This window comes from Chlorocebus sabaeus, chromosome 24 (genome assembly GCF_047675955.1).
Source record: "Chlorocebus sabaeus isolate Y175 chromosome 24, mChlSab1.0.hap1, whole genome shotgun sequence".
NCBI lineage: Eukaryota > Metazoa > Chordata > Mammalia > Primates > Cercopithecidae > Chlorocebus > Chlorocebus sabaeus.
Genome location: NC_132927.1, coordinates 59,675,116 through 59,699,069, shown reverse-complemented (window position 1 = coordinate 59,699,069; position 23,954 = coordinate 59,675,116).

The following is a 23,954-nucleotide window of genomic DNA, read 5'->3' as shown; positions in this document are numbered from 1 at the left end:
CACATAAAATCCTTCTAACAGCATTGTTTTTTGATTTCAAGTGAATTGAAGGAACTCTTTGTGTGAGTGGTTCTTTTTGTACTTTAAATAAAAAGAGTTTTATGGAGGCGTGATTGACATAAAATAGACTGCACATAAAGTGTACACTTGGTAAATTTTGACAGATGGTTTCACGTACGTGTGAAACCATCACCACATTCAACGAACATAACGAACAAAACTATTGTCTCCAAAAGTTTCCTTCCACCCTTTTGTAATTCCGTCTTCTTTTCCCTCCCCACTTCTCTCTTCTTCTCCCTAAACAACCTTTTCTCTAACTGTAAAACAGACATGGTATTGGCGAGAGGGCGTTGATCCCTTGTTCAATACAACATTTAAGAGGATGCCACAAATTCAAGATAGAAGGAACCGGAGTTCTTATGTAATTGCATCAGTGGATTGAATACACTTTGCTCACTTGTCTCTGGACTGTCAGGTGAGGGGAAAAAATGACATAATTGAATAGGTGCACTCCATTTTCTGTTTTCTTTTCTTTTTTTTAATTACCTACACCACTGACTAGTAGAATCCTTTCTTCTTTATACTTAATACTCAAATGAATACTTTGTTCAAAATTAAATCAACAAAATGTGGGCACATTTCTTACTCATCGAGACATTTCTTGTTTTATCTCCCCAGGGCTCTCGTTTTAAAAATTAAGGTCCTCATTTTACTGTGAAATAGTATCTAGTCAACAGATTTCCAGAAAATGTATCTTCATTATTATTTTCTTGTATTTTCAAGTTTTGGTAAATTTGGTTTTGAAAAGACTGATTAATATTTCTTTCCAGTGAATTTCCTCTCTTATAATAAGACGAATTTAAATACATCTTTAAATCATAGTGGCATTAATTCTTCACAGCGAAATCCAATGTAGTTTAGCAGCATTTTTGACCTACTTTCAAAGTGGATTTTCTCTGTCGAAAGATGTAGCTTACCTAAAATAAAAAGAAAAAGAGAAAAAGAAATATTCAGAAAGATTAAAAATAAGTGTATGTTATGACTCTACAAGTATAGGAAATATTACTTTATCTCAGTCTCAAGTTCTTTTTATGTACATAACAAAATTCATTCAAATATGCTGTTTATAACATATGTAAATGTGTAGATAAAATGGTGCTTAGAAAATATTATATAAATAGTGTAAAGATAAATATATCATATATACATGTATATTTTATTTTAATATTCATTAAGCTTGTTTTTAATAGCACTATTTAACTTATAGAAGGGGGATACAAAAATATGCAGATTAGAGCAAGCTGGTTAAAGCGTAGTTCTGGATCCAGAATGCCTGGTTTGCATTCGCTTCCTCTCAGCAGTGTGACCTTGGCCAAGTTTACCCAAACATGCTGTGCTTCAGTGTCCTCATTCATGAAGTGGGCAATAATATAATCTTTTCTTAGTATAGCTGAAAAGATAAAAAACATTTTTCAATAACATCACTTAGAACTTAGCCCCCCCCCCAAAAAAAAAGCACAGATTGTCTCTGATTAGGATGAGTTTGATTTGACTTACAAATTTTCAATTTCATAATGGTGTGAAACCATTGCAATTTCAACATAAGGTTTTCAATAAACTATATAACATAGTAAACACCTTATTACAAAATAGGACTTGGTTAGATGATTTTCCCTAACTGCAGGCTAATGTAAGTGTGAGCACATTTAAAGTAGGATAGGCTAAGCAATGATATTCAATAGGGTAGGTCACATACACTAAATGTGTTTTCCACTTATCGCATTTTCAATTTATGATGGGTTTATCAAGACATAATCCCACTGTAATTCAAGGAGTATCTGTACATATTTTTTCCTTTTTTCATTAAAATTATACACCATCTTATATTATAGGTGACTTTTCATTTTAGCATGGTATGTCCCATCACATCTTGTGCTCTGATAGAAAAGATTCTGACTGATTTACTCATAGTTAAATTAACTATCACACTAAGAATGGTTTGAAGATGTTATACTCCATGTTGACTTTATAAAACTGCAAAGAGTTACTTTTAACTAGGTACCGGAAATACAAATTCAAACGAGTTAATACATGTCAAAGCAATGTTTATGGCAAAATTGTTCTAATTTTGTAACAGAGTTTGATTATCCATCAGTTTCATTTGTGTAAGCATCAATTTTTATTGTAATAATTTCTTATATTCTTAAAATATTTTGATCTTTTGTATAATTTATGTAATACATTTTACTAGAAAAATGAAAAAAATTTGAAAAGACACCAAGAATAATTATTTCCCATCTGCTTTATTAAACAAACAACAAAAATTATTATTTTAAAGCAGTTATTTTACTCTGTTGAATATAGAATTACAAGGTGGTTCAATAACAAGGAATTAATAATTCAGTTACTCTAAGTGTCATTTAAAAAAAACCTACTTATGTGCAAAAATATTTATCTCTGTAAGTAAGAATGTTTTGAGTCGAATATACACTGGCAAATTCTTCTTTTTTTTTTTTAATCAATGATGGCCACTCAACCAGTGGGGAAGCAAGGACATAATAGACTATGGAGTACTATGTGGTCAAAAGGTATAGATTCTTGTCCAAGTTGGCCACTGTTAATTTGGGGATCTGGAGAAATGCTTTGATTTCCTAAGGGAATTAGTTTCCATCTGTAAAAATTAGAGAATTAAACCAATAATTTTATTGTTTTAATCTGAAGCTTACCCTTTTGATCATGAAAATCTTATATACCCAGTAAGATTACTGAGAGAAAAAAAATAAATGAATAACCCAATTATGAACATCTTTGTCTCGTTAGGTGATTATAATGAACATAACACAAAGTTCTCTTCGTGAACCAGAGGCATTGTTGTGGACCTTGATCAGAGTATCAAGTTATACCCAATGACAAATTTCATAAAGACTAATGTGTTTTAAAAAATATTTGTTTCTACAACAAATGGTCCAGGGTAGGTCTAATTTTCATGCCTTCTTTGTCATTCTTTAGTGTCTCTCTATTTTATTTATTTGTGTATCTATCTCTGACACCATCTTTACTGTCCCATTTTAATAGATTCCACTCTGAAACTATGTGAACTAAGAAAGGAGGAAACTGATTTCTTATAGAAAAATCAGTGAACCATTACTAGAACAAGTGGAAGGATGTACAGAATGCTATGGTTTGAATGTGTCCCCTCTAAAATTTAGGTGTTGATAATGTGATAGTATTAAGAGGTGGAGCCTTTTAAGAAGTGATTAGGCCACGATGTCTCCTCCGTAATGAATGAAAGTAAGTGCGCTTATAAAATGGCTAGATGGAGGTGGTTTGTCTCTTTTGTCTTTTGATTTTCTGTCATGTGAGGGCACAATATTCTTTATCTCAAGAAAACACGGCATCAAGTCACCATCTTAGAAGCAGTAACGGCACTCTCCTCAGACAATGAACCTGCTGGCACCTTGAACTTGAACTTCCCACCCTCCAGAACTATGAGAAATAAATTTTTGTCCTTTAGAGGATGTTCTACTCTGAGGTATTTTGTTATAATAGTACAAATGACCTAAGACATTGATAAAAACAAACAAGACAACAGCCAAAGCAAATAGCAAAGATTCACACACTCTAAAATAGATGGCATTTCATAAAGTGAATCATCTTTTACTTAATCCTAACAATGTTGCAGAAATATCAAAATGATAACATTTTTGGGCTTTGTAAACCTTGCAGGGATATTTTTCTTACTATATGGTAATTGCGTTATTACTATTATTTCTTTCCCCTCTGTAAAGGTGTGCAATGGTATGAAACAAGAGTGAATTCCTTGTAAGGATAATCGTATTAGATCTAAATTAGTGCTCTTCATTTGCTTTTAAACAATTGTGTGACTTTGGTCATGGAAACGTGACTATTAATCTCTCTCAATTGCAAAGGAAGATAATAAAGCCATATTTGCCTCAATTTTCACTTACAATTAATAAATATCCTGTTTCATACCACTAAGGTTTTAGTATCATGATTTCAAATGCCTGGGTAATACATGCGTTCTGCTTATATGTGACGAAGGTGATTTCTCCAATCTTGTTTTGTCCCTAGAAGAAAAGTAGAAATGAAAGTCCCAACACTCATCTTTGTCCTCCATTACTATATGTTTATTTCTGGGAAAAAAATAATAACTCATTTCTAAGTCATTCAGATTAAAATAGAGCCTCTCAAGGCACCAATTAACCTCAGCATTAAATTATTTTAGTCTTCATTTTTTTAGTTCTCCAAATTTCAACACCAATCATGTTTGATTATATTTTCTCTGTTAGTGAAATTGGAAGGAAAGGTTATCTGTATAATCTCCCCATATATATCATGTATATGAATATTTATTTCATTATATTAATGTATGATATAAATATAATTATATTAATATGTAATATACAATATAAATGTATTTATATTAATATATCTTGCATATTCACACAGTGAATTTCAATGGACTATTACAATAAATTCTTAGTTTTATGACGTATGTATATGGTCTAGAAAACTGACCAGTATTACTTTAATTCACAGCTAATAGTCTATCTTGGTACAGATGGTTGGTTGGTTACATGTGTCATTTTTCATTAAGTTTAAGATTAGATTAAATATAACTATACCTGAATATTTCATGAAAATATTTTAGGAAACCAATTGTAGTCTATGAGCTTCACTAGCAGTTAATTAATGGAAGATTCTGGAAAACATAAAAAAGGAAGAGGAACATATATAGGTCATTTAACCTCCTAATGATGCAGAAATAGAGTATTTCTGCAGATCATTAATAAAGTCATCATGATGGATCTTTTTTCTATTGGAACAAAATTTTCTAAAGTAACAAACTTCATAGAAATTCAGGAATTACATTGCTTTATTAAGAGTTATTTTAACCAGTTGAGATTCATAACAGTGATAACTTACATCCTAATTCTGTGTAATGTAAATTTTAGGAGAACTTTTTGTTTCTAGTATAATAAACCTTGTCAATATTTTAAGAATAAAGGGGTTGCGATTGTTGATAAAAACATACAAGGATGTCTCCTAAAACACAAGATCATGAATAAAATCTGAAATTCATACAGGAACCAAACTGTAAATGATAAAACTGTCATGGTCCAAAGTCATTCTACCCAATCTTTCTTTTAAGGACATTTTAATAATTATGTAATACTGTAAGCTACAAGATCTTATTTTAGAAATTGAATATGAAAAAAGAAAAATAATTATTTGCATAGGAGAAATGTGGGTAAATTGGAATCAATGGGTGAAGGACAATTTGAAACAACTTTCTATTTTAGTTGCATGAGCTCTGACCTCAGGATCTCATAGTTTATCTCTAGGACTGTACATGGTGCCTTGAGTTTGTTTGGTTTGATTGTAGTACTTAAAATATTTGCATGAGAATGTAATGATTCTGATAAAAAAATGAGACCATATTTTGACTAGAGAAAAACTTTGTTACTGGGGTGTCAGAAAAGTTTATGCTGACAGTAAAAACAACTTATAACTGAGACCTACTGCTTTAATCTGCATTACTCATATGCTAGTAAAAGATTTATGCTAATGTGCAAGAGACTCCGGGCTTATCATAATTTTAAAAGATTTCATCTATATCTATTTTGAAATATGTGATGAGAGAGTACATGCTTTAGCGTGATTATAATTAGTTCAGCCACATTAATTTTTTTATTCTAAAATCTGTTTTTTGAGGATTTTGTGGGGCTCTTCCCTTTCAATTTCTTTTTCATTACTGATAGAGCATATATAAAATAATGTATATACCATCCTTCAGCCTCTTATCCTTCCCAGAGCATATATAAAATAATGTACATACCATCCTTCTGCCCTTTATCCCTCCCCCTAAAAAAGATCCTTAATCAAACTTAGATCAGTCCCATTCAAATAGGTATGAATTAGTAGGATCTTATCTGTCTCTGGGAAATACTGACGCCAGAAGTTTTATAGGTTAATTCATTCTTACTTTCAGACTTTTTAAAAGAGCTAACATCATTGAGTCTTTAAAACCAAATCACTGTTATATATGATTTCTTTTCCATTCATTTACTACTGTCATTTTTAATTCATTTTTAGATTGCACTTAATTGAGAATAAAATCCAGACCTTGACTATCATGAGGGGCACATTAATTTTAAAGTTCATTTGTGTAAGATTTGTTTTTAATCACAGTGATTTTTCTTTCTCATCTCTGTTTGTTTTAGGGCTGGGCAAAAGGGCAAGAAGAAATATTGAGAATATTGAGTCCATCTAACTTGTATTGATTAAGATGATGTGAACAACTAACAAAGTTTCATTATCTAAACTGCTTACTCAATACTCAGAGATATGGACATTTAATTATGGTATTCCATTGGCTGAAACATTACAGTAACTTCTTGTGTTTATATTATTGCAGATGCATAATGGGGTGAAATTCTAAAATTTTCATGATCCATGGCTTATATGGGTGAAGAAAAAGCATTGAAATATTTAAATGAAGGCAGGAGAAGGGAGCCACGCCATAAAATGAATAGTTTTTTTGAAACATATATCCAAACTATCCCAATTCAGTGCATTAAAACCCAATGATGGTGTTCTAATTCTGCTAAAATAAAAGGCAAAAATCTGTGACTGTCCACTTTGAAGTCACCACCAGTTCTACACTCTGTCCAACTTACTAGCCTCATCTTAGGTTACTTTTTACATCCCTTTGAAGACGCTGGACATGTAAGAGTTCTTTCAGATCCGCATTTCTCTAAGCTTTTAAGCAACCTAATTTGTTCCAGAATGCTTTTTCCCAGTGCCAGGAGTGCCTCCCTCTACTTTCTCATCCCTACATTGTATACCCCTTTGCTTTGGGTAACTCTTGTGTCTTCTACTGTATCAGTCATCTTAATGCCCAACCATACTTCCTCAGGATAAACTAGATGTTTTTCTTTTCATACCTTTGCATCACTATCTAATGGTACATGACAGAAACATCTTAACAGTCATGAATTTAGATTTAGCCAACTTCTGATTATAAATCCTATGGATATTATTTTTATAGAAGAAGTTACGTGCTTTTCTATTTCTTCTGTAACAAATAAGAATTAAGTAGCTTAAACAACAAATATTTATTATATCAAAGCTCTGAAGTTATTAGTTTGAAGTGAATTTTATGGGGCTAAGTTCAAAGTGTCAGTGGAACTGCTTTCCTTCTGGTGCTCCAAGGAAGGGTCTATTCCTTGCTTTTTCCAGCTTCTAGAAGGTGGCCATGTTACTTGGCATCCTGACTGCAGCACTGCAACTTCTGCTTCCATCAGCACATCATCTTCCGTGACCCTGACTCTCCTGCTTCTCTCTTATAAGGACTATCACAGGAATTAAACAAACATCTCTAAATAACTCATGAGCCAAAGGACAAAAAATTAAAAATTTTTAAAATTATAGCTCCATTGTATTGAAATTCCTTCTACTAGAACTTTTGAACTGCAATAAAGTAGTGCTTTGAACAGAAATCATAGCCTTACATTTTCTTTAAAAAATAAAGTTGAAAATTGTATGAATTACAAAAAGAAGAGAATAAACATAAAGACAATGGAAGAAAGAATGATAAATCAGAATGCAAAATCAATAAGCTAGAAAATGAAGTCAGAATAGAGGATAAAAAGAAGAAGAAGTTCTTAGAAAAATATAAATAAAATAAACAACCCTTTTGAGAAGGAAACCATGTGTAAAAACTACTAAGAATAAACAAGGGAATTTAACTACAAATATACCCGAGATTTAAAATTTTTAAAAAATAAAAAAATAATTTTATGCAATAATTTTGAATTCCTAAGTAGAATGGGAAATTTCTTAATAATTAAACTTGCAGTATATTGAAGAAGAAATTAAAATACCAAAGAACCTTATAGAATTAAACAAATTATCATATTTTGAGATGTTAAAAGAAGGAAAAAGTTACCCCTTGACCGATTTGTAGGTGGTTCTCTCAGATTTTCAAAGATTGTCTAATTTCAGTTATATAAAACTCTGAGGATAGAAAAAGTTGCACTTAGTTTATTATTTTTAGATTAGCATAATGTTGTTACAAAACCATGTAAAAACAGTATAAAATGGAAAATTAGAGGTCAATTTCATTAATAAACATGAATAAAAATATCCCAAATATAATTTTTAATATTTTGCAGCCATGTATAATAGATACAAATCTAATCCAATGAAATTAAATTCAATCCAATGTGGATTATCATTATAAAATTTATAAACATGAGCACTATTGTTAATAATATCAATGGAGAAAAAATTATGACAACATCAGTAAATAATGAGGAATTATAGTACACGTTCATGATTAAGAAAATGTAAACCTAGAAAACTGTGAATAGAAGGTGACTCAATCCAGTACTACACATTGGATTTCCTTTTATTTCTCTTTAATATTTTCCAGTGTGAAACAGTTTATTAGCCTCTCTTTGTCTTTCATGATTTTGAAACTTGTGAAGATAGTCGAGTATGTATTTGGTACAATATTTGTCAATTTCAGTTGGTCTGATGGTTTCCTCTGATTTTTCTTATGCATTTTGGAGGAAATTCCACAAAAGTGGTGCTATGTTCTTCTCACTGTACCACTTCAGGAGACTCATGAGGTCTGGTGATGTTAACTTGATCACCGGGTATGGCGGCCTCTGCCATATTTTTAACTGTAAAGTTAACCAATTTCTTGTTATAATTATGAGTATCCTGTGAAGAGATATTTTGAGATCTTGCAAATATCTTATTTCTAATCCACTAATTTAGTATTCTTTGATAATTCTTGTTGGCAGCAATTAATACTTTTGTGTTTGCCTAGGCAAACTTTCCTCTTAATAGTACAATTTCAGAAATATTCCCATAGAAATTTTTTGAATGGTGCATGCGTTAGTTTCCTTGGGCTATCATAACAAAGTCCCACATACTGTGTGGCATGAAACAACAGATATTTATTCCTTCACAGTTTTGGATGCAAGAAGTCCAAAATGAATAGTTGGCAAGGCCATGCTCTCTCTAAAGCCTTTAGGGGAGAATTTGTTATACCTTTCATTTAGCTTCCAATGCTGTCAGCTAATCTTGGGGTCCCTGGTCCTGTAGATCTCTCTCTCCAATCTCTGCCTCCATCTTTAGATGGTATCTGTGTCTTTGTATCTGTGTCTCTGTGTCTCCTTTTTTTATAAGGACACCAGTTATATTAGATTAGGTCTTATCCAATGACCTTGTTTAACTTAATTATATCTGCAAAGACCCTATTTTCAGACAAATTCACATTTGCAGGTACCAGGGTCAGAATGTCAATATATTTGGAGGGGGGCACAATTTGACCCATAACAGTGTCAGTGGATCTTCACTTGTGCAGAAAATTGAATTGGTTGCACTAGCCAATACATGAAAACCAGCCAAAAATTATCAGACAATAAGACATGGTAAAAAGTATAAAGCTTTAGAAGAATAAAAAAAAAACTTACAGATAATGTGATTGTTTATATGAAAATGTTTTAAATCTACAAAATAATTTTAGAATTATTAAAATAGTTTAGCAAAGTGGCTAAATAGAAATTATATGTTAAAATCAATTCCACTATTATAAACTACAGACAGAATGTGACACTTAAAATATATACCAATTACAATAATCAACACGTTGAGTACGTATGTGCTTCCTCTCTGTCATATCTACCTATACAAATATATATACAGAATATACATGCACATATAACCTTTACATTTTTAAATGTGTACTATATAATATGATGCATATGTATACATATTTGAGATTAAATAGGAAATTATAAATCCCTATTTAGCAACATTAAAGATTGTCTAAATTGGGCCAGGCATGGTGACTCATGCCTGTAATCCCAGCACTTTAGGAGGCTGAGGTAGGTGGATCATTTGAGATCAGGAATTCAAGAACAGCCTGGTCAACATGGTGAAACCCTGTCTCTACTAAAAATACAAAAATTCACCAGGTGACCGTGGTGTGAACTTGTAATCCCAGCCATGTGGGAGGCTGAAGCAGGAGAAGCGCTTGAGCCTGGGAGGTGGAGGTTGCAGTGAGCCAAGATCGTGCTACTGTACTCCAATCTGGGTGACAGAGGACAGAGTGAAGTCCTGTCTCAAAAAAAAAAAAAAAAAAAAAAAAAAAGGTCTAAATTATTGCTGAGCCAGATGTGTGAAAAATAATAAATATACAATTTTATTTACAATTATAAAAGGGACAATTCTATCCCACATCTTCATCTTTTTGTTATATTTAAATTTCCATGATTTAGAGAAGAAAGCTTGAGAAAAATGTACTGAAATTGCTAGTTGGCTAAAACAGACATTCCCAATCCTCTTCTCTTTTTATTCATCTCACACTGTAGACTAAGGTGAAGAACTGCCATTCTGAAATCCTAACATGGCTACGGGTGTACATGTGACCACGACCTACTCAATGAGGTAGAAAGAAGTCTGTTCTGGGGCTTATGGGAAGGGTTTTCTTTCTACTTAAAGAGACAGAGCTTAGGAAGGAAAAAGCATTTTGTTTTTCTTTTTTCTTTTTTTTTTGAGATGGAGTCTTACTCTGTCACCCAGGCTGGAGTGCAGTGGCATGATCTCGGCTCACTACGACCTCCACCTCCTGGATTCAAGCGATTCTCCTGCCTCAGCCTCCTGAGTATCTGGGACAGGTGTGCCACCACACCTGGCTAATTTTTGTATTTTTAGTAGAGACGGGGTTTCATCATATGACCAGGCTGGTCTCGAACTTCTGAACTTGTGATCCACCTGCCTCGGCCTTCCAAACTGCTGGGATTACAAGTGTAAGCCACCACACCTGGCTGTGAAAACCTTTTTGACCCGTCCTTTTGCTTCCTGCCTTTGGACCCAGCAAAGGAATGTGACACTAGAGTTGCTGTAGTCACTCTGAACACAGACAACAACATGAGGTGAACAACCAACACAGGCTGATGAAGCCAAAGCTGGAGGAAGAGTTGTCCTCAGTAGCCTTTTTGAGCTGATGACCCAGCCCTGAAACTACCTCCTTCCAGTGTTTCTGAGTGAGATAACAGATGTTGCTGCTCACTTTCATTGCAAATCTGGAAATATCTTGTTTACAGAAATGCACCATAAAATGTGCATATGTGAAACATTATAGAGAAAGAAATGAATCAACTAACAATAAAAATATTGAAAAATGAGAAAATTGTGATAAAGGTAAAAAAATAAAACCCAGCTTCTTCACAGCTATATATTCTTCTCTCTTTTTTTAAAAAAAAGGTACATGTGTTACAGTGACAAATTTTACATTTATTTTTGTAGAAGAGTATTTTCTTAAGACCAAATATTTCATAAGAGTTAAATATATGAAATGGAAATAAAATATTTTGCTATTATCCAGCTTCCTAGAATTTCTAGGGCTCAGAAAGACACAATTAACCATTAGCCCTCTCCTGCCTCTGGTCTCCATTCTATATCACAACGCATGATGGATGAGGGATTTCAGAATAAAACCAAGTGGAGGTTTAAATTCCAGTTTTGTAATTTGATAGCCATTGATCCTGAACAATATTGCTTAATTCCACTCAGCTTCAATTTTATAATCTAAAAGTGGTGTTATATATCTAACCTTAGATATTTATTTTGGGGATTAAATGAGATGATATATGTAGTTCACCAAGCATGTGCCTGACACATTGGAAAAGATTTAAAATAAATTTCCTTTCACTTATCTCCCTTCATTTTTAAAATTTGATCATTTCTATCATTTAGCAATTTTCTAAGTAGTAAAGAACAAAGTAAATCATATCTTGAACCCCCTTGTCTCATCGGAAGTAGAGATATAGATTCCTGATGAAAATGTTTTATAAATGTAAGCACCAAAGCAAAAGTGCATTCTATTGGTTAGCGTACACATTGTAGAAACTAGAAAATCTCTACAGTGAATATTCTCTGAGTGGTTTTTCAATAGGATCTGCTTATATGTGAAGATGCAGAAGTGAAACTGCCACTAACACACAGAGAAGTGCATCTTTGTTTGCAGCCTGTTCCCCTGCCAAGTTTCAACAAAAGCCCCTCCAAAAATAAGAGCAGGGCTTTCCATCGCGGTTGGTGTCACAAAATGGGGAGTTCTGTTCTGGGAACAGTAATAAAAAACAAACGCCTTCTCTAATTGCATGAATCAGTCGATTTCCATTCAAGACTCTCTTATCAATGAACCGACTGATAATATACTTCACTCTCAAAGATGGAAAAAATCAAACAGAAATAAAAATAAATAAATATTTAAGCCCAAGACACAAGGAAAGTGAGACAAGTGTGTGTTTTACTTAAAAGACCTGATGGTATCGAAACACATATACCTAATTGTTTTGTTTGGTTTTGTTTTTAATGTCATTACAGAGGATTAGGATAGCTCTTTAAAATCATACTTCAATATAGGCAGTGGTGGTGCAGCTGTCCATAGCCTCACTAACTTACATAGCATGGCATGGCATGGCATGGCACGGCACGGCACGGCACAGCACAGAATAGCATAGCATAGCATAGCATAGCATAGCATAGCATAGCATAGCATAACATAGCATGGCATCAATTTTAAGTTTTAAAATATTTTTTTTTTTTTGAGACGGAGTCTGGCTGTGTTGCCCAGGCTGGAGTGCAGTGGCTGGATCTCAGCTCACTGCAAGCTCCGCCTCCCAGGTTTACGCCATTCTCCTGCCTCAGCCTCCCGAGTAGCTGGGACTACAGGCGCCGCCACCACGCCCGGCTAGTTTTTTGTATTTTTTTTTTAGTACAGACGGGGTTTCACCGTGTTAGCCAGGATGGTCTCGATCTCCTGACCTCGTGATCCACCCGTCTCGGCCTGCCAAAGTGCTGGGATTACAGGCTTGAGCCACCGCGCCCGGCCTAAGTTTTAAAATATTTTAATTTTAATTTTTTTATTTTCCTGTACCCACATACTTATAATTTAAAGGAAGCATAGGCTTAGGTAGTTTTATTTTACTATCTGCATCTTTTTTGCTAAATTCCGACGAAGACTGACCGAACCTCACCCGGACTGCTGAAGCTCCCCTCTCACTATCCGTGCACATCCTTGTGAAATACTGAACTACCGTTTTAGCTAACACTCTGCTGATGTCTTTTAGCCAGAATCTCCAATGCTTCATAAGTGATCATCCTAGATATCTCATCAAACTCCTCATTCTCCAGCGTTCCCCAAGTGATGTCTGGTCTCCCTGGCCCATCTTCTGCAAAATCCTGTTAGGTTGATTAAGCCAACATCTCCCTTTACACTTGATGTTTCCTCTTAGTAATTTCCTACCCACTGATCACCACTCTGTCCTTGGCTATCAATTTCCATATGTCTATGCTGTATCTAGAGCTGGGTTCACTAATGTACAGATCTCTTTTCCCCTATTGCAATAGTTCTGAATAACATCTGTGTTTACCACTTTAACTACTGTCCAGCTCTGATTTTCTCTGACAGTTATATACTAAGAAGTTATCTGATGTAGTAATATTAAATTGCTTATTGATAACAAAATGTGATCCATTGAGGAAACAGTTTTATTAGATTTAACAGAATTACGGTATTTTTCTTGTTGTGTTACAACAATGTGTAATTTTATTAAATAATGAGCATTTAAAATCGTTCCTGTTTACTTCATTTTCATTTCATTGAACTTGTAATGGAGTAAACTGAGACTCATCCTCTACATACACACTCCCGTCCTTCCTGCCTCAGTTGTGGACATGATTTGGAAACAATAGGCAATAGCTAATTTTTGATGGAATGGGAGTAACACCTGAATGGCTTAGGCATGAAAGGTGATTTTCAGGGTCTCTGAAGAAAATGAGAGATGTATGAACTGAAAAGGGAGAACTTCGAGTTGCTTGATGAAGAAGTTTATGAGATTTCAGTAGAAATGGCAAGTTGTAAAACCTGTATCTCATCTCCTTACTAAAATGCTTGTGATGTATTAATGAGTTAGAAAACTCGATTGGTTGTTGTGATGTGTGGAAGAGCAGTATTCTGCTTTAAAATGGGTTAATATTACAGCAACAATTTCCCTGAGAGTTTCTGCTACGCTTAGTTCAGCTCTTCAAAGTAACAAGCCATTCTCTTTCAAAGCCTCACTACACTGTATGGATAATTTTCTAATTTTCATTAGTTGTTTTTATGATTTTTTCCTCCTGTTAGTCAGTCAGTAGAGTAAGGTTAGAGGGAGACAAAAATATTTTAAGTACAAATTATATTACCGGATCCCTAGACCCTTTACATATTATAAACATAAGGAATGTTTTCCACAAGCAAAAGAAAACAAACTAAAAACTAATCATGTCTTAAACAAAGGCTTTGTTTTTCTCACCACGCCCGAATTCTAGAGGTAATAACCCAGGGTTAGCTCAAATATTAAAAGACGTTTATTAGAAAAGAAATTATTTTCCTCATTTGAGCTTCACCATTCCTAGCACATGGCTTTTGTCCCCCTGATGGCAAGATGAATCTTTCATCTTTTCGATATTCGGCACAGCAAGAAGAGCACTAGGCCCAAGGCATACCCAATTCAGCCCATTTCATAAACAAAACATTCTCAGAAGCCTTCCCCAGACCTTGACATGCATCTTACTAGACAAAATCCAATAACGTGTCTACTTCTAGATGCAAGGGAATCTGGAAAGGAGAGTGGTTTGACTTGGTCCACATAGAAGAAGAAGTAAGTTAATACTTAATAAACTTCCATATATATGATATATATGATATATCATATATATCTCCTATTAGTTCTTTACTTCTAGAGATAATATTATACTTCTAGAGAACCCTGACTAATTCAGTGGTCATACATCAGTTACAGGTATAAAAATGATGCATTAAAATATAAAGCATAGTAAAAGAAACAGCTCTTTTAGCTTAAACGCAAACTAAAAACATGAATAATATTTATGGAGTGATTAGGAGAAAAAACACATGAAAGATAAATAAAGCTTCACTTCCTACATTAATTATATTTTACAATCGTTATTGAAAAATTGCATAGAGGTTTTAACTCAAGTTTTTCTTAAAGCTTTTCTGTTATCCATCTCAGTTGGTCCAAAGACAATTCAAAATCTCACTATTATCGTATGTACTTGCTGTATCATAAAGTATCAGGGAACAAGGGCCATCGAATTCTGCTAATATGATTGAAGTCCTACAAATACAATTTACATGTTTCCATAAATTCCTATGATAGAACATCTAATTCAGATAATTCACTAGCAAAACTAATTTAAAAATTAAGTGGCGTTTGAAAAAGAAAGTATAGGTATGTTAGCGGATAACAGAGCTTTGTATCATTCAATCCAATAAAGTTGACACTCAGTAAAAACCATCACAAGTTCATCCCTTGCCAACTTGAACCCATACACATCTCCTGAGATCATGCATAATCTTCAAATAAAGACAATAATAAGGTCAAAATTACACCTAACGTAACACAACTACCTTTTGTACAACCCAGTACAAAATCCCCAACCCAAATAGTACACTAATCCCCAACCCAAATAAAGTTAGCAACCCTTAAATGCTAACATGAAGTCAATAAATCTTATGTCACATTATAAAGGAAAAGGGAATACAATGTCAATAAATCTTATGTCACATTATAAAGGAAAAGGGAATACAATGAAGATATTTTCTTAGTACAAGTGTATACATACACAAACATGTTTTTAACAAAATAAGGAGGAAATACTCATGACTGTTACAGTCCTTGTTTCTGCAGCTGGCCACATGGTCATAGCTGGTACTGTTGACTACCTTCTACTACCCATTCTGTATTCCTTTTGCCTTCAGCAAGCACCTCAGAAGGTCGTAATTTTTTTCCTGGTGGAGTGACCCAAATCTTGATTCCTGAGGCGTCTGGACCATTTGTAATCCTGTCTGAATCAGGCTGTTATTGTTTGCCATTGACCTTACTCACAGGGCATGGTAATACAAAGACGTCTTGATCGATCTCCTGTATTCCATGCATACTCTTCCTTACCGCCATTATGGAGTAGTTGACTGATTTCATTGTGATAGTTTGGGTAAATCACCCTAGTCAATACTATAACTCCCTTCTTAGAAAGAGGAGCCCAAAGTGTCCAGGTGGCAATTTTAACTTCTATTTTAATGGAATCATTGTAAATCTGTATTAGTCAAGTTTCTCTAGAGGGATACAACTAATAGGATATATATAGTGGCCAGGTGGTAATCTTAACTTCCAGTTTAATGGAATCATTGTAAATCTGTATTAGGGTTCTCTAAAGGGACAGAAGTAATAGGATATATGTATGTGTGTATGTGTGTGTGTGTGTGTATATATATATATATGTAAAGGGGAGTTTATTAAGTATTAATTTACATGATCACAAGGTCCCACATTGGGCTGTCTGCAAGCTGAGGAGCAAAGAGAGCCAGTCCGAGTCCCAAAACTGAAGAACATGGTGTCCGATGTTCAAGGACAGGAAGCATCCAGCATGGGAGAAAGATGTAGGCTGGAGGCTAGGCCAGACTCCCGTTTCACGTTTTTCTGCCTGCTTTATATTCTCTGACAGCTGATTCGATTATGCCCATCAGATTAAGGGTGGCCTTAATCTGATGGGGTGGTCTGCCTTCCCCAGCCCACTGACTCACATGTTAATCTCCTTTGGCAACACCCCCAGAGACACATCCAGGATTAATGTTTTGTGTCCTTCAATCTAATCAAGTTGACACTAAATATTAACAATCACAACAACTCTCAGATTAATGTTCTCACTTTAACTTGTTATCTAAATATCATTATTATAATAATATATTAATAATAATATCATCATTATTATATTATTTGTTGTTTTTGCTTTTACACATAGAGACACACAAAAAGACAAAGAGGAACTCAGAGAGAGAGAGACAAACACACAAAGAGAAACAGAGAGAGGGAATTTTACATATGTGATATATGTGATAATATGCCATATATGATAAAACATTATTTTGGTAACATAAAGTGGGGTTAAGTTTTGGAACACATATATACATAATGTCAACACTAAAATAAGGAGACGATGTGATGTTTTATTTTCAATTTCATCAGATGATTGGCCTCTCACATTTGTCCTAATTTAAGTCTAGAGACAGATTAGTGCAGAAAAGATAATGATCTAATTGAAAACTAGTGCCTGAGTCTTAAAATCCAGTTTCTCATTGATTTTGCCAAGTAGATAAAGTGTCATCTCTGGCATATTATCTTTCTCTGTAAAGCTTCTCAAACCACTTAGACTCACTTTGCCAATTGAAAACATTCCTCTTCTGCTTGAAAAGATCGTGATGAACTTCAAAACCAGAAATGTAGTGCATCTAAAATGACCTATAATTTGTAGCATGTATTTGAAGGAGAGCAGATTTTTAAAATTGATATAATAGGTAAAAAAGTTATGACCATTTCCCTCTCTCAGGTTTTATTTTACAAAAATAATGTATCAAAAATCATTGATTATACATAAAACATTTCTATAAATTCATCTTAAAGGGCTGCTTAGACAGTATGCCCCTCCAATCCTCCAAAATATTCAACAAACGTATGAAAAAATCATTGAATAAGAAATGTATTTCTTATTACCCTATAAAATACTTTCCAAGTACATGGTTATGCAATGCGGGAACATTGCTATCGAGGATTATACAAGATATTACTTATTCTATTTTTCCCATGGCTTCTAGAATGATCGCCTAAAAATATAAATTGGGCACTATCCAAGATTGCAATACTCATAAGTTTTATTTCCCTCTAGGAGAAAATTGTAAATCCTTCTCTTGGGACGTACATATTGTCTGATCTTACTCCTGTCACACTCACCTGCTTCTTCTCAGTGTTTAGTTTTTGTAAACTTGTAATAAAATGCACATTCACATCCAAATTTATATTTATTTCCATGTCATCAACCAGTTTTACCATGTTTATAATAATTTAACCCTGAAAAGCTATTCCATATTCTACCATCTACATATTCCTTCTCTTGAAATATCATTCATGATTAGTTTTTCTCCTTTTCTTTATCAGATAGTTTTTTATAACTGTAAGAAAAAATTTACTTTCAAGCCAAATTTTTCTTTAAAATGTTTGCTAGGTAATTATTTCTCTTTCCAAATAGATTCACATTAGTTTATTTACTTATTCTACTGATAAGCTGTAAATCATGAATATATTTCCTATTCCTTAATCCTATGTAGTTATCATTGTTGTACTTCTTTCTACTCAAAAGTCTAACTAGATGAAAGGATATGATTAGTATATGTTCTTTCAAGGACATTAAAACATTTCCATATAGATAGATGGATAGGTAGGTAGATTTCAGATTTCTTCTGGACTAATCTATAGGTCCTAAGTAAGTGAAGTAAGCCTTCTGATTATCTAACCATTAGCAAAAACACAGCATTTTAAATACATAATCTAAGAGGACAATTCTCTCTGTTAAATAAACCATGCTTTCAATACATTTTGTACTTATTTGTATGAGATATTTAATAATTAAAATTTACCTAATAAAGTTTATCTAATTTAAAATTATCTAATACCTCAGTGTATAAATCCATTAAGTATTATATTTTGTTACTTCTTTAAAATATCTGGAAAAACACTATGTTGAATTTGAAATACTTCCCATGCTTTAATATCTAGATTTCCTCGCATATTTTTTTTCTTAAAATTTTATATTAAATTAACATTGCCTGTGGCAAAATTCATTCTATTAAAAAATAATAAAGTAATAACCAGAAATCCAGAGACCCTGGTAACAAAGTCACTTAAAACCTAAGGGAAAACTAAATCAAGTATCAAAGGAATGAATCAAGTTAATGTTAGCATTTAAAATATTCTTGAAAGACATAATAAAACGTATTTTTCGCCTAAAATCTCAGACTTCATTACTTCTAATGGAACTCCCATTCATATCACAGACCCAAGACTACGTGAGATCAACTCAAATCAGTATTCTTTTTAAATTGAATTTTTAATGCCATTCAGATAGATCTCATTATGATTATATGAAGGGATAGAGAGAGAGGCAGAGAGAAAGAAAGGGACAAAGAAATTGATCTCATTATGATCATATGAAGGAAGAGAGCGAAAGAGAGAGAGAGAAAGAGAGACGGAGAAATTGGCCATTGCCTTAAAATGTTACTGACTTGGTCTGAAGAAAAGAGGAAATGCTTTTCATCATGTATAAGCATCCTGTTAATTGTGTCAATTTTTGCTACCAACCTTACTCTTAGAACTGCCAAGTTTTAAATATTTCTCTTATGGTTTTACTCAAATTATCTTTCAGTGACCTAGAAATAAAAATTTCAAATAAGCCCATCTTTGTTTTAAATTCACCAATGTTTCAGATGATTACATAATACAAATATTAATTATATAATACCAATTACATAATACAAATATGGATTAGTTTTTGAAATATATACTGTGCATAAATCATAAGCAGGGATTAAAGCAAGATAAATGCAGTTGAAGATTCAAATATGCATATGTTTTAACACCAAATAGTCTTTATCTCTTTAATGGATGTTAATTAATATTCAATATTAGGAATTAGTCTTCTATTACTGCCTACCTGCTAAGGCATAATTATTAGACTGGAACTATTCATTTTTCTGATTTCTTTGTGAATTTGCTAGTACAAAAATAAAATCTCAGATTATTAAAGAGGAGATTTACTGTATGTTATCAGTTTAAAGATTCAATTTTCCCCTACATCTTAACAGCTCTGTTACTGGTATATGTCTTACAAATGATAGTATTGCCATAATTTCACTGGCTAAGCTTGGATCATTTGATTTTCTTTCTTTTTTTCATTCTTAGTAGTACATAGAATAATGATGCATCCTTTGATTGATTGGCAGAATCTTAGATTTGATGAAACATGGTATTGTCTTGAATTCAAACAACATAATGTTGGAATATAATGTTGGAATAAGAATACAATATATATTAGAGAAAGAAAATCATGTGTGGGCTAATAACATGGTCAAAATCTTTCTGACCACATATTGTTTCTATCTCTAATACAATGTCAGAACAGACTAGGTCCAGGCTTCAGTCTCCAGGGCAGCCAGATATGGACAATAAGATACTGCCATACAGATTGTTTATAGAAGTACCTAACCCACCACCATACAGAAAAGGTTCTCTTTAATGTTAACTAAAACATCTTGTCAGATTCAGTAGTCAATTATCTGCCTTTGATTTACTCAACTTCACATTATAGTTTGTCAGTTAACCACAAAATTCTTGAAATATTTTTCGTATATTATACAACATGCTACTGAGTTTCTTCCTGTGTCGTCACTCTCTGTTTTTTCTCAGTCTCTTTTGAGGGATAGAGTTAAGCTTCACAGTGTCTTAAGTGCTCCCCTTAACCCTCCTCTCTGCCATTTCTGCATGCCTTACCTAGATGATTTTTCACAAAGACTCTAAACATATAGGTATAAATAAAGAAATTAATACAGATATAGATGTAGCGATAGATAATACATCTCTAGTCTTGGACATTTTTACTCAGATTCCTTTTGGACTCAAGAGTTATTAACAGCATTACTTTAAAACTATGTAGATGTTTATTATTTTTGATTAACTGAACATTAATTCTATATTAAAATTTATCGTTATTTTATTTTATACATTATTTTATGTTATTGTTACACTTAGCACACTGGCTTTACTCATGAATTATAAACATCTGACCATTAATTTATCTATATATTATAATTTAGAATTATGATATTAATTAACTCAATTGCTAAAGTCACCATATAGCATCCAAAAATAAGATTTTTTTTGTATCTTCCCTGCTGTTTAAAACTTTAATTCAGTTAATGTTTTTGGATAAGGAAGTTCAAGATTATAATGAATACTGGTAGTCACTCATCACGCAGTTACTTAATCTCATTTATGGAAAGCCTATTTTCAAAGATTTATCATCAAGAATGATGTTTGTTATAGGTTTTTGATAGATATCCTTTACCTCTTTAGGGAAATCTCCTTCTACTCCTTTGTATGTCAAAAAAGGAAAACTTCAGCATGTCTTAAAACTTTTTTAAATTCACTATCAGCATAGAATAAATTTTTCCATTTCACTGTGTTGAATTGTCTTATTATATTGTTTTGTTTGAAAATCATTGTAAACATTGCCAGAATATTGTTTTTAACTGCTTAATTAATCTGTTCATATTTTATTTAGAATTTTCATATTTTTTTAGTAATATTTGTCTTTAATTTTCTTTGTGTGTAATATCTTCCTCTGGTTTTCATATCAAGGTTACATTTGGTTCTCAGACATATACAGAGCAGAAGCATCATCTTTTGCCTCCTCTAGAAGTTCAAATTTGGGTAAGCGAAATATTAAAAGAACAAAATAATAACAGCGTTTTTAAAATAAGGAAATGAAGAAGCAGTAGACCAGGAAATTTGAAGACAATCAAGAAAATAGCTGGTATTGCAGCAGTCTCCAGAAGAAAATACAGTCATTTCCAAGATGGTTCAGAAGAAGGTATAAACTTAAAGGAAAACAACAACAACAAAACCTTTTATAAGCATTAGCAGACATTGGCTTTCAGGTAATCAATGATCAACCTGCAGTTATAACAGCTAGGTTGGTTGGCTTTTAAAAAAATTGATAATATCAATTGTTGGCCAAGATATAAATCAACAGGAACTCTCATTCATTGCTAAGTGGAAATGCAACTTATACAGCCACTTTAGAAAACAGTTTGGCAGTTTCTTAAAAACATAACATACTTCTAATATATAACCCATCAATGACATTTCTCTCTATTATCTAACTGACTTTAAAACTTATGTCCACACAAAATCATGGATTCAAAGTTTCATTTATAATTGTCAAAAGCTAGAAGCAACAAAAATGTCCATCAGTAGGCCATTGGCTTTATAAATTGTGGTCCATTATACAATAAAATATTATTTTGCCATATAAATAAATGAGTTGAACTATCGATTTATAAAAACACATAAAGCAACCTTAAATACATATTACTAAGTGAAAGAAGCCAGTCAAGAAATACTATGTATCATATGATAACAATTATATGACTTTATGGAAAAGGTTGAACTGTAGAGACAATAAAATGATAAGTGAATACTAGAGATTTAGGCAGCATGAAAAGGGTCGAATAGGTGAAGCACATAGAATTTTTTTTTAAGTGATGAAGTTGTTCTGTATGATATTGTAATTGTAGATACATAAAATAATGCATGTGTCAATGCCAGATGACATTTAAAGAAAAACTTTAATGCATGCAAATTGGAAAAAAAATTTTAAGAGGTTAAGGGAATTCAAAGATGGAATATAGAATATGACAAATCAATCTAATTGTATTATAGATGTATAAAAGAGCCTCACTGAACTGTATTGGATACAATGTCAATGTTGGCAATGAGGGGAGTCTTAAAATCTAATGGCAAAACAAACGGTGCATAAGGACTGCACTCTAGTTGAAACCTGGATACTGTACAGGTTATTCACCTAATAGATTTTGAGAAACGTCTTGGTTTACAAGCAACTGTAATGATGTGTGCCGTTCATTTTTACTTTTGCTCCTCGTAGTCACCAAAGAGTGTCCAATGAACCAACTAAAAATAGAGAATTGATTTACTAGAAATCTAGTTAGAAAATACAATTTGGAGAAAATAGTCAGCAGGAAGGTATTTTAAATGTGATGGAATAAATTCCTTAATTCCCATTAGTAAGAAGTTAACAAAAGTAAAAATCACAATCAAGAAATTGAACAATTATATATTTTAATGTGATTAACATCAGAAGCCAAAATAATGAGAAAACAGGAAAATTTAAAAATTTTAAATTTCCTGTTTGTTGCATCTGATGAGTGGGACTAAGTGTAGGGTCAAGAAAGGATCATTTTAATTTTGGCTTATTTATACCATGTGTTTGAGTAACTTTATTTGAAAATTATACTCATATAGGAAAAATTACGAAAAGTCTCTTGAGTAGTCATGCTAAAGGGGAAACCTAAAATTATATTCCAATTATTTCTTTTTTTCCTTTTTTTTTTTTTTTGAGACAAAGTTTCGCTCTTGTTGCCCAGGCTGGAGGGCAAAGGTGCAATCTCTGCTCGCCGCAATCTCCGCCTCCCAGGTTCAAGCAATTCTCCTGCCTCAGGCTCCTGAGTAGCTGCTGGGATTACAGGCATGCACCACCACGCCTGGCTAATTTTGTATTTTTAGAAGAGATGGGGTTTGGTTTCTCCATGTTGAGGTTGGCCTTGAACTCCTGACCTCAGGTGATCCACCCACCTCGCCTCCCAAAGTGCTGGGATTATAGGCATGAGCCACTACGCCTGGCCTCAGATTATTTCTAAAGCAGTATAAAAGATAATACATCTCAAATACATGGGAAGTCACAAACACATAACTATGTTTAATTCATAGTATTGAAATATTTACCTGCAAACCAACAAACATTGAATATACTTAACAATTTATTCAAGCCAAATATATTGACAAAATGTCAAAATCAATCACAAGAAACACAAGATGTTGGGAAGAATAATAATAAAAGAGAAAGACTGTAGAAGAAAACATTAAAACTGTTAAATATGATAAATGTATTTAAGAACTGGTTTAATGAAAACATAAAAATAGATAAGATATGTTACAATGGTTTAAATGAAGACCATTTAGAGTAATATATAAAATATATAATATATAGCTGTACGGAAAAAAATAAAAACATATCAGTGAAATCAATCTTTCAGAAAATATAAATTACTAAATTTTATTCTAGAGATGACTACAAAGAAAAAATTAAAATGTTATGTTAAAATAACAGAAATAAAAATGTTATCAAATACATATTTTATTTATTTATTTATGTCTACTATTACT